This window comes from Myxine glutinosa, chromosome 4 (genome assembly GCF_964187855.1).
Source record: "Myxine glutinosa chromosome 4, kmMyxGlut1.1, whole genome shotgun sequence".
NCBI classification, from domain to species: Eukaryota; Metazoa; Chordata; class Myxini; order Myxiniformes; family Myxinidae; genus Myxine; species Myxine glutinosa.
In genome coordinates, this window is record NC_136264.1 from 103210511 (window position 1) to 103219410 (window position 8900).

An 8900-nucleotide genomic window follows, 5' to 3' on the forward strand; every position below is an offset into this window, starting at 1 on the left:
TTGGGGGGACCTGGAAAACAAAGAAAAGATCATAAAGGAGAACGTCAAGATTTGCTTTTACAACTGGAGAGATATTTAAACTTGAAAACTCTGATTAGTGAATCGGGAAGTTGTGCAGTGGTTTGTGGGTTCGTCCTCTCCAATAAATCTTCCCACTCATGATTATTCTCCACAAGTTAATAAACAATTTATGCTAAATTAAAAAGGCAATGTGGGGATGACAAACTTCAGTCTAAAAAAGGTCCTCAACAAGACAGGGATGATGTTGGTTTAGAGAGTCGACAACAGTGTTGCCGTCACATAACAATCCCTACATCACTGCCTCATTTACACTTCATCAATCGTTGCTTCAAGCTTCCACAAACATTTCACTGGTTACAACAGTTCTTGATTACTCTTGTAGTGTAGCCACATAATGAGATTGTACAAATTAGCAATCCGACTATAATGTTATAATGTGACGGACACAAAAGCCCACTGGCGTGGTGACATCATTCCACGCACCAAGTGGGCGGTGGCCACGCCCGAGGGGTAGGCGTGGCCTCATGATATACACCGGGCGACCAGCCCGGAGGAGTTCAGTGTTACAGTGTAGTCTTACAATAAAGACGTTTATATGTTACCGCTTGTCCGCTTCCTCCTTGCTCACAAGCAACGCGCGTAACGCCGCGCCTTACTGGTGACCCTCGACGTTGGATCTGCCGTAGCGATCCTTCCGAACACGACGCCATTGCAATGGCCAACGACAAGTCAATGGCGATTAAACTTCCCGAATTTTGGGAGGCCCAGGCCGAGGTCTGGTTCGTTCAAGCCGAAGCCCAATTTCAGCTTCGGCGCCTCACCAACGACGACCTGCGCTACTGCCATGTCGTCGCCTCCCTCGGGCCCGGCACGGCCGCTCGAGTTGTGTCCGTCCTTCACCACCCACCGGACGGCCACAAGTACGAGGCACTCAAGCGGCTACTCCTAGCCACGTTCAGCCTCACGGACGACGCACGGGCCGACCGCCTCTTGGATCTCCCCGAGCTCGGTGAGACGTGCCCGTCGGTCCGAATGGACCATATGCTGTCACTGTTGGGCGACGAAGCCCCCGGTTCGCTATTCCGGGCGCTTTTCCGTCGCCAACTTCCTGCGCAGGTTCGCCTCGCGTTGGCCGGGACCGGGCTAACGGAACCCCGAGCATTGGCGGCCGAGGCGGACAAGTACTTCGCCGCTTCGGACACGCGGGCGAGCGTTGGCGTGGCCGTCACGGCCTTCGACGCTGCTGTTCCACAGCATCATCTTCTACAGCACGCTGAGTTTCAGCAGCATGCTGATACGCACCTCGTGAACGCCGCCACGCCCCGCCCACCACCGCGGCGAAAACCACCACCGTGGGGAAACCCGTCGACTCCACCGGCCTGGCGGAGCCAGCCGCGCTCCTCCAGCTCCACCACCTGGTGCTGGTTCCACGCCAAGTTCGGCCACGAAGCTCGGCGGTGTCATCCGCCGTGCTCCTTCAACGGGTCGGGAAACGCCCGGGCCGGCGCTCAATTGTGGCGATGAGCGCCGGCCGTTCGAGCAGCCTGCTGTTCATAACGGACACCTTCTCCGGCCGCCGTTACCTGTGCGACACGGGAGCACAGGTGAGTGTCATTCCCGCCGGCACGTCAGACAAGCACGCCGCGGGTGGGGGCCCCGCGCTGCTCGCCGCGAACGGGACGCCCATCCGTACGTACGGAAAATGCTGCCTCTCTCTGCGGTTTGGAGGGCAGGTTTTCCGATGGACGTTCGTCACCGCCGACGTGCCCATGGCACTGCTTGGCGCGGACTTCCTGTGCGCTAATGGGCTCCTGGTCGACGTCAAGCGCAGACGGCTTGTCCAGGCCGAGACGTTCAGCTCACTCGCATGTGCGTTGCCCAGCTCAACGAGCGGCTTGCCAAGCGGCTTGCCGAACGATTCGGTTCCGGCCACGTTGGTCTGTACGCTTCCGGCAGCGGACGCATTCACCCGCCTCCTCGCCGGCTTCCCGGCCCTCACGCGGCCCACCTTCTCGGCGGGGGCCGTCAAGCACGGGGTGGCCCATCACATCCCCACCGTCGGGCCACCGGTCTACGCCCGGGCACGCCGCCTCGAGCCGACGAAGCTGGCGGTGGCAAAAGCGGTGTTCGCTACCCTGGAGCGACTCGGCATCGTTCGGCGCTCAGAGAGCGCTTGGGCGTCGCCGCTGCACATCGTGCCGAAGCCCAGCGGGGGATGGCGACCGTGCGGGGACTATCGCCGTCTCAATGACGCCACGACTCCCGACCGCTACCCCGTCCCCCACATTCAGGACTTTTCCGCCCGTTTGGCGGGCAGGTCCTTCTTCTCGAAGGTGGACCTCATACGCGGCTACCATCAGGTCCCCGTCAGGCCGGAGGACGTCCCGAAGACGGCGGTCATCACGCCATTCGGACTCTTCGAGTTCCTGCGCATGCCCTTCGGTCTGAAGAATGCGGCTCAGGCGTTCCAGCGACTGATGGACAGCGTCCTGCGCGACTTGGATTTTGTCTACGTCTACCTGGACGATATCCTCGTCGCCAGCGCGTCCCGCGAAGAGCACCTACGCCACCTCCGCACGCTCTTCGAACGCCTGGGCCAGCATGGCCTGATTGTGAACCCCGCAAAGTGCCGGTTCGGCGCCGCCACAATCGATTTTCTGGGGCACCGTGTCACCAGGCACGGAGCCGTCCCCCTGCCGGCCAAGGTGGAGGCGGTGAAGGGGTTTCCGCGCCCCCGCACGATCAGAGGGCTGCAGGAGTTCCTGGGCATGGTGAACTTTTACCATCGGTTCCTGCCCCGTATCGCCCAGCTCCTGCGCCCCCTGCACGAAGCTCTCCGAGGTAAGCCGGGCAAAGGCGACGTTACCTGGACCGAGCAGATGGACACGGCGTTCACGGGCGCGAAGCTCGCCTTGGCTAACGCCACCATGCTCGCGCACCCGGCGCCCGATGCACCGATCGCCCTCACCACCGATGCCTCGGACTACGCGGTGGGCGCGGTGCACGAGCAATGGGTGCGTGGAGCTTGGCAACCGCTGGCGTTCTTTAGCCGGCAGCTTCGCCCGCCCGAACGCCGTTACAGTACCTTCGACCGCGAGTTGCTCGGACTTCACTTGGCGGTCAGGCACTTCCGCCATCTGCTCGAGGGCCGGGCGTTCACTGCCTTCGTCGACCACAAGCCGCTGATCTTCGCGATGGGCAAGGTCACCGAGCCGTGGTCGGCCCGGCAGCAGCGTCACCTCTCGGCCGTGTCCGAGTACACGACGGACATCCAGCACGTCGCGGGGAAACGTCGCGGGAAAACGCGACGCTCAAATTAATGTCCTAAATTGGGATCCCTCACACCAGACTTAAACACAGACACAGGACAGATAAATATAAATAACAGGGTACGTGTGTGTGTGCTTAGCTTAACCACTCGTGTTCTCGTCGGGAATGGTGTCGGCCCTGTGTGCACAGTCAGGACGCGGCTCCATGCGCGCCGAAACGCCTTGGCGCCAAGAAGGCCTCGACTCGCCCTTGTTCGGTCGGCCCCGATGAAGGCCTCCTGCGCGAAGCGAACGAGCGTGCAGCCCGCTTGCTCCTCCGTGCAATGTCCTCATGAATTTGGCATGGAACGGCGATGCACCCAACATCCGTATCAGAAGGGAGAGAGGGTCGAGGGTGAAGGAAGGCTTGAGGGCAAGAGGTCGGAGTAGAGGAATCTTAAGGGCAGTAGTGAACGAGGTCCAGGCACCAAGGGATCCAAAAACGAGAGGGCAAAATGCTAGCTAGCCGTGGTTTTTACGTCTTGTCTCTTGACGTCATCGGTCCTCCCTTCCAATCAGTCCGTCGCCTCTTGACCTCGAGAATGTTCTTCCCACGTCAGTCCTTCACCACTGGCTGAGCGCTTCGTGCTCTCCTCCTCATACCATCGGTCAGTGGCCAATCAGGCCGTCGCTTCTTTACACCAATCAGCGGGTCGCTCCTTGCTCCGCCCCTGGCCAATCACAAGTCCTTCCTTACTCTGGCCTTTCATTGGTGTGATCCCCCCATCAAACCACCTCGACCAATCCATCGTGAGGTGGGCATGGCCTCAGCCTGTATGAGCAATGTTTTATCGCCATGTTGGCACAATGCATGGGCGCTTCCTGCCTGCACTTCCGGTGACTTTTATTGTGGGGAGAAATTAATTGGTATGTTTGGTGCTATTGGGCCTGCCGAGTGTCTATTGGTGTAGTGCCATAAGGGACAATGGATAAATCACTAGGTCTCACACACAGGGGAATTAGCATATTCCCTGCGATAATTAGCACAAGGCCATCCTCCTTTGACCATAAATATACGAGCTTAAACCGACATCCGGGCGAAAGAGGTCCTCCACTTATTACAAGGGGTGGTTCTTCTTCACGACAGTCGGAGCATGATACCTACACAGATCTACCTGATCTATATATCACTCTACCCCAATATTCATAACAACAGACATATGCAATTAATAGACAGGATGCAACAGACGTTCAAACAGTACGTAATTAATAGATATTTAGTCGCACGGCTTGATGGACTGCTTGTGTTTTTTTCCGTTTGTTCTATATTTTAAGAAGAAGACGTTTTGGTCACAATTATGTACCATATAAAATACAATGTCAGTATGTTTGTTTGTACAGATGTCTACCTCTTCAAAAGGGAAGGTTTTACAGGCCAATCTTTCAACACAAATGTGTGGTCACTATGGTCTATTTTGAGGATTCGGTATGCTATTTGCCAATTATTTGGAAATTAATTATTTTATTATTATTAGCCCCCGTTGGGCTTATGGATTTGGCCGTGTTATGGATTATGGATTAGTCTGAAGCGGGGGCTTATGGATTTGGCCGTGTCCGTGCATCCGCAACCATATCTCTGGATATGTATGGACCGATTTGGTCCTACTTGGCACAAAGACGAGTCATGACATATGCACATCATTTTGTTTCGTGATGCGATCAAAGATGGCCGGCTGGTGGCCATTTTAGTTGTAAAAAACCCGATGTTGAACACGTCCTCAACCATTTCTCGGACATGTGTTTGCCAATCTTGTTCAAACTTAGCAAACAGATAACGAATGATGGGTTACATAGGCACGTCATTTTTTTTCGAGATCAGATCCAAGATGGCCGTCTGGTGGCTATTTTGTTACTTCAACCGATCCCCATCCATTTATCGGACATGCATGGACCCATATTTTTGGGAGCCTTTAACTCCGAAGAGCAAAATTACTAAAACTACGGCGGAGACAGTGACATTTTATGTCCTTTCACCTCCTCCACCGAAGGTGGATATGTTTATATTTTCACACATGTCTGTTTGTCTGTCAACAAGATATACCAAGAAGTTGTGGACGGATTCGGACGAAATTTGGCAGATAGGAAGTGTATATGGCACGGACAAAATGATTAGATTTTGGTGAAGATGCGGATTCGGATCCGGCCACTATAATTTTTAAAGTGAATCTTCACCATTGCGAGACAGGGCCAAAAACGACATATAGTGTGATATTTATAAACGTTGTGGACGAGTTATGACTAATCTTGGTGGATGAGTTGGTTCGGTGACAAGAACATAGTCAGGTTCACTATGTTAACAAATATAATTTCGTTCAAAATTTTGGGATTAGCAAACATGTACATTTTTGGAATCATCAGAGCATGGAGAATCCGAAAATCAATGTTGGCATTTGCACAGACACCTTCATGGCCGCCATTTTGGATTTTCAATATGGCCGCCATAAAATACATATTTTGCGCGATCTCGGCTTCTAGTCAACCTGGAAACTTAATTAAATATGCCAATCCTATGTTTTCTGGGTCAAGGAATCCAATAAAGGCCTCAAAATAGTGCTCATGATTATAGAAAAGCAACAAACAAAGGTAATTGTACTAGGTCTACACCCTTCAGGAATATGCGTTTACAGATCTTCATCACTGTCCTGAGTGTCATTTTCGCAAAGGTGTCTAAGCAAATGCCAACATTAATTTTTGGAATCCTCATGCTCTGAATATTCCAAAAATGTATAGTTTTGCTAATCTCCGAAAAATATTGAACGAAAAAACATAGTGAACCTGACTAACAAGCCGCTTAGCTTATGTTTCAGGTCCGAATCTCGGCCCGACCTGGTCGTGGGATACAAAATGTAAAATGTTCAGCATGGCGGAGGTATGCTCTCTCACAAGTGCTGTTTTAGTTTCCACAGTTAACGACGAATCAACGAGCTTATTTAAAGATCGGTTCATTTGAATCATTGTAATAATAGTTCTCTCTTTCGGTCACTCGTTTCTCGGATCCTCATGACGTCATCGTACGAACCAGCATCGCCCTCTTCCTCTTCGACCTCCTCTGATGGGCGGAGCCTGCAAAGCTCGATGGAATAACCGAAACGGAGTACGAGTGGATTAACATCGGAAAGTCATGTGCACAACTGTACAAGCACCACGTGACCTCCTCCCCTTTTCGCTGCTTCGCAACAAAGCACGTGATTTGATCCCAGTAAAAATCATAAACCACCATACCCATTAGGGTTCCTGTAATTCAGGTCGAATGTATTATTTATAATGTATTAAACAGCTGGTGTGTTTAATGTCCAATTCCATTGGAATCTCGGTTGGCAAGCCGGGTTTTTACGCACGGGACGCGGCTCTGACGCACAGAGAAAATGACGTCATTTCGCTAATCTGTCATCCTGTTTTCTTCACATGATAAATCCTATATTTCTCTCAAGATAAACAAAATATATACATCACAGCAGGATTGTTTAATACCAGGATATCAATGAAGATGCATAGCTGCAATGGAGGCGCCGAAAGATCGGACATTTCGATGGAATTTTCGATTTTCGCGAATCGTCGCCGCTCAATCATAGATGCGATTGTCGTGGAAAAGAGCGTTTTTAAACTTCTTACGTTATCGCTTCTCGGCCTTTTGGGTAAGATCAAGTGTAGTATCTGTTCTTATCAGTTTAATAGCTGATATGTTCCGCAATGCGGGACTAGTCTATTAAATGGATTTTTGGTATCGGGAGTTGGATTAGGGGCTTGCTCCGTCCGCTCCACGTATCGACCCGGTATTGCAGTACCTCCGGGAACGGTGCACCCCCTTTGGGGGGACCTGGAAAACAAAGAAAAGATCATAAAGTGTTACGTGGTCCTCCCGGTGACTACCTGGTGTCGGTGACCCCCGGACCGTGAGAGGAACTCCGCCAGAAAGATCTATGATTTATACGCTTTCGTAACGCAATCAATATGAATTCCAGTCAATAAGAAACCCCACACCAAGGATCCGGAGTAATCAATAATATATTCCCCGAGCAATCAACAACCATCAACAATCCACAATCAATATTACGAAGATGGCCATCTTACATATGTGTCCCCCACTGTCCCCACTCACGACCACTTGGGTCACGGTCACTGTCCCTCACAATGTCTCTCTTCTCCGCACACGGGCGGTTGAACGAACCCCGGGCGGACGTGCTCCAAACGTGCACGTCTCGTACCGGGGACAGCTGCTGCAGCACACACCTCCTTGCCAAGCAACGGGGCAAAACCAAGCGCGGCTTGCAACGCGCGCGAGGCCCAAGGTGCGACCCGTACGCGTCCTTGTAGACGGTGAAGCGAACTGTGCCGGACGCTTGGTTCCGTGCACGAACCCACGGCGACTTGACGTGTAAATGGGTAATCACACGTCCCGGTAACTCCTCTCGCCAGACGGGCTTGTAAACGCAGCATTCCCCACGCTGCTCAATATCGATACCGCTCTTCTCGGCGCTGGGCGAGGAAGAAGAAGAGAATCGCCGCTTCTCCAGGACCTCGTGTCTTTTCTACTTCCGTTTCCGGTCTCCTTTTCCCCAGAAGGGCTCCTGACCCTTTAATCACAACAACCTTTAATCGGCTACACATTAATAAGCAAAGACCTGAATAGTAATTCACATAAATCCGTAACAAAAGGAAAAACTTCAAGATTTGCTTTTACAATTGGAGAGATATTTAAATTTGAAAACTCTGATGAGTGAATCGGGAAGTTGTGCAGTGGTTTGTGGGTTCGTCCTCTCTAATAAATCTTCCCACTCATGATTATTCTCCACAAGTTAATAAACAATTTATGCTAAATTAAAAAGGCAATGTGGGGATGACAAACTTCAGTCTAAAAAAGGTCCTAAACAAGACAGGGATGATGTTGGTTTAGAGAGTCGACAACAGTGTTGCCGTCACAAAACAATCCCAACATCACTGCCGCATTTACACTTCATCAATCGTTGCTTCAAGCTTCCACAAACATTTCACTGGTGACCACAGTACTTGATTACTCTTGTAGTGTAGCCACATAATGAGATTGTACAAATTAGCAATCCGAGTATAATGTTATAATATCAGTACATGATCATCAACTTCTTACAAACTGCATGAACTTCTCTAATTTCAGCATTATATAATTATCTCCATTTGTGATTGGTTACTCTATGTTGATAAAAAAGAAAAGTAGGAAAGAAAACTGAAACTGCAGGAAGTCCCTGAAATTATATTGGAGCTTCTTATACTTTTGCAGAAATTATATATAGGAGCTTGTAGCGGCTACCGCTGGGTTTTCACAATCGCCTTGCACCTATCAAGGACGCGGAGCGATCACCATGCCGGGCTCGTCCAGGATGCCCGGGCAGGCTCGCCCTCAACTTGCCAGGACGCTGGGCCACGCCCCCTCTCGCCTTTCCTGGGCAAACGCTCCGGGATAATATGTATATATATTGCTGCCCGATAAACGGGCTTTTGAGAGTGCCTGAGTGTTTGGTTTGATTAAAGCAACTCGGATGAATTCCAGCTTTTTGTCGCGTCCATTCTTCCGATCGACGTGGGAGCCCCAGCTCC

At 51.3% G+C, this 8900-nt stretch overlaps 1 non-coding gene across 1 annotated transcript; it reads left to right on the forward strand.

Moving 5' to 3' along the window:
• The first annotated feature begins 6944 nt into the window (after positions 1 to 6944).
• LOC144891884 (U2 spliceosomal RNA) lies at positions 6945 to 7136 on the forward strand. The gene has a single exon (XR_013623294.1). It is a non-coding gene; the product is annotated as a U2 spliceosomal RNA (small nuclear RNA).
• Positions 7137 to 8900: the final 1764 nt, after the last annotated feature.